Source organism: Lepus europaeus, chromosome 3 (genome assembly GCF_033115175.1).
Source record: "Lepus europaeus isolate LE1 chromosome 3, mLepTim1.pri, whole genome shotgun sequence".
Lineage (NCBI taxonomy): Eukaryota > Metazoa > Chordata > Mammalia > Lagomorpha > Leporidae > Lepus > Lepus europaeus.
The window spans coordinates 82,242,021-82,245,576 of NC_084829.1; the positions used below are offsets into that span (position 1 = coordinate 82,242,021).

Below are 3,556 nucleotides of genomic sequence, written 5' to 3' on the forward strand. Positions count from 1 at the left end.
TTCTACTTCTCTTAGTAGCACACCTTTCCCAGTATCCAGACGAGAAATGAGCTTGTCATCTGGGGACCCTTCTTCATTTTCTTCTTCTTTTTCTTTTTTAACAGGCTTAATTCACTTTATTTTTCTTGTGTAAAAACCTACGTTGTGGGGCTGGCACTGTGGCATAGTAGGCTGCGGTGCCAGTATCCCATATGGGCACAAGTTCATGTCCTGCTGCTCCTCCATCCAGCTCTCTGCTATGGCTTAGGAAAGCAGGGGAATCTGGCCCAGGTGCCTGCGCCCCTGCACCCACGTGGGAGACCCAAAAGAAACTCCTGGCTCCTGATTTCCCATCTGCTCAACACCTGCTGTCCTGGCCATTTGGGAGTGAACCAGTAAATGGAAGATCTTTCTGTCTCTCCCTTTCTCTGCCTGTAACTCTACCTCAAATAAATAAAATCTTACAACAAAACAAACCAAAACTATGTTGTAACCACAGCTGGAGCCTGGGTCCTCTGCTCACTCTGGTATGAATCTTCACAAGATGGCCCATGAATTCCTGACAGGGAGACTTGGTGAACAGTCTACTTCCAGAGGCTGGGGGTCAGATAGCTGTAGGTCTTGAACACAGCATCCAAAGTGGCCTTGGCGAAGTTGCCCAGGGTGGCAGTACACCCCTGGCTGAGGTGTTGTAGTCATCATTGCCGGCCATCTGCAGCAGCTTCTTGGGGACAGGGACAGAGATGACGCCAGCGCCCCTGGGAGTGGGAACGAGGCGCACTAGCACAGAGCCACAGCATCCGGTCACCTTGCAAGGCACTGTGTGGGGGTTGCCGATCTTATTCCTCCAGTAGCCTCCCCGCACCAGCACAAAGGAGGGATTGGCAAGGATGACGGCCCTTGGGTGGCGGTGGCTGCCACCTTGGAGCAATTCACACCCAGGCCGATGTGGCCACTGTAATCCTCGATGGCAACAAACGCCTTGAATCTGATCCGCTGGCCAGCCCACGTCCGCTTCTACACTGGCATGATCTTTAAAACCTCGGCCTTGAAGGCCGGCCCCAGGAAAAAGTCAATGATCTCAGACTCCTTGATGAGCAAAGAAAAGAGGTAGATCTCCAGGTACGTGATCTTCAGGGCCTTACCCAGGCGGCGCACCTTGGTGACCAGCGGCCACTCTTGGTCATCGGCCTTGCTTCCGCGAGCTCCGCAGCCTGGTCGCGGCCCCAGCCGCCACTGCCCCCGAAGCCTCAGTGGAAGAATCCCTGGCATCTTGCCTTTCCACCGCCCCCAAAGCCTCGGCGCCCTCCTGCTGCACCGTCATCATCCACCATTCGGTGCTTTGTTGGGAGAAGAAGCCCCTTGTTCATTTTCAGCACTGAATTTCATGAAGCCCTGAGCGTTCTACCTAAAGATGACTCCGGCACCCACTGCTGCCATGTCCTCTTAACCTCGGCAATGGTTTACGAGCAGAAATCCTGCTTCCCATTCCTCCCTGTGGGATCATACCGATTATTTGTCCCATCTGCAAATGGGGACAATTTGCCTAGAACCATTACTAGAAAAATGGCATCTGCCTTCCCTTACTTACCTTCTCCAGCTCATTTTGAATCAAGCATCAGATGAATTTGGTTGAAACATCATCTGGGCCTCATACCGCCTTCATGAAACATTTCACACCACACTTAACCAGGCAGGTCCTCTAGGACCAGGCCTCCAGTTGCCTCCTGTGTATCCCCCTGGTCATCCTAGGACCTCCAGACCCCTTTGTTAAATGCTGGCCTTCCATGAACTCCCTCCGCTCTGGGCTTCTGCATTGCTTCATTTCATGTCAGTACTTTGCCATTGCTATTAAAGCTTACAATGGTTCTCAGTCGGAAACTAGATGCTTAACATAATTCTTTTCTATACATATATGCTTAACATAATTATTTTCAGAAATGTATAGCAAGGCACATTAAATACTTTTTCCAGTGAATTAGTCAGGAAGCCTCCTACACATAAAAATCAGGGCTTTGGAGTAGGTGAGGCTGATATATACCAAAATGGGATATTGTTAGAATTAAAGAAGGAAAATTAGAGGTTCAATGTTTTCTTGGAGGGGTAAAGGGTTTTTGTGATGGCTTCAGATAATAAATAACAAGTGATGAGAATAATTATTAGTTGTTCAACTTACTGTGTATCAGCCACTGTGCTAAGTGAATTAGTTTGCTTAATTTTTAAACATGCTTATGAAGGAATTACTACTATTCCCACTTTTCTAAAAAATTTATGTATTTGAAAGGCAGAGTTACAGAGAGAGAGAGAGAGAGAGAAGTCTTCCACTCGTTGGTTTACTCCCCAAATGGCTGCAATGGCTGGAGTTGTGACGATCTGAAGCCAGGAGCCAAGAGTTTCTTCCAGGTTTCCCAAGTGGGTGCAGGGGCCCAAGGACTCACATCATCCTCTACTGCCCTCCCAGGCCATAGCAGAGAGGTGGATTGGAAGTGGAGCAGCAGGGACTCAAAGGGCACCCATATAGGAGGCCAGCACTGCAGGCAGGGGCTTTACCAGCTATGGCACAGTGCTGGGCCCCTCCCACTTTTTACATGAAAACTTGTTTCAGACTGATTAAACAACTTTTCTAGTGCCACATGGCTAGCATGTTTAAGGACCAGAATTTGGTCCTGGACAATTCTGGTTCTGTCTTTGTCTGGGCTACTATAATAAGATATCACAGATCAAGTGACTTAAACAACAGATTGTATTTTCTCATAGTTCTGGAGCTAGAAATTTGAGGTCAGGTTCTGGTGAGGGCTCTCTTCCTGGCCTACAGACCATCTCTCTCTGTCTTCATTGACATATGTCTTTCTTCCTTTTTTTATAAGGCCACAACCCTGTCGGTTTTGGACCCCAGCCTTACATTCTCATTGAACCTTAATTACCTCCTAAAAGCCTTATATCCATTAGAGCCACATTGAGGGTTAGGATTTCAATGCTACAAAATGAAACTCGTGAAATCTGTCCCCAGAGATTAACTGTCTTACTATCAGTTGTTTGCAACTTTCACCTCCCAGCCTTAGCTTCCAAAAACTCAGCAGCTCTCACTAGTATATTACTTCCAAATCATACCTTCTCAAGGATCAAGAAATTCCAATGTTAAAATAGGATAATGACTCTCAAAAGTTTCCATACTGCTCTGTTCCAGATTTTTTGGAGATTTCAAGACTTAGAGGACTACTTATTTTCACATTGAAGAGCATAGTTGGGTGCGGTTGACACTGTGATGTCCAAACCCCTCAGCTGATGTCAAAATCCCACCGCATGGGTGCTCCCTGAATCACCTGCTTTGTTGGCAACAGGGCAGTAAGCAACCAATAAGGATGTACCTAGTGCTGGGTGGCCCCAGTAGTAAATTCCCTGTATGTCAAGAAGTGCAGAGAGCAATTTGCTATAAGGCAGTTGAAAGTTTACCATCTTGAGCCTGTGACGTGGCATAGCAGGTAAAACCACCTCCTGCAGTGCTGGCATCCCATATGGGATGGGATCTTGACTGCTCCAATTCCCATCCAGCTCCCTGCTAATGTGCCTTGGAAAG

General features: G+C 47.6%; 1 pseudogene; it reads right to left on the minus strand.

The window, feature by feature from the left end:
• Positions 1-461: 461 nt before the first annotated feature.
• Positions 462-1,313, minus strand: LOC133756988 (small ribosomal subunit protein uS5-like; annotated as a pseudogene).
• Positions 1,314-3,556: the final 2,243 nt, after the last annotated feature.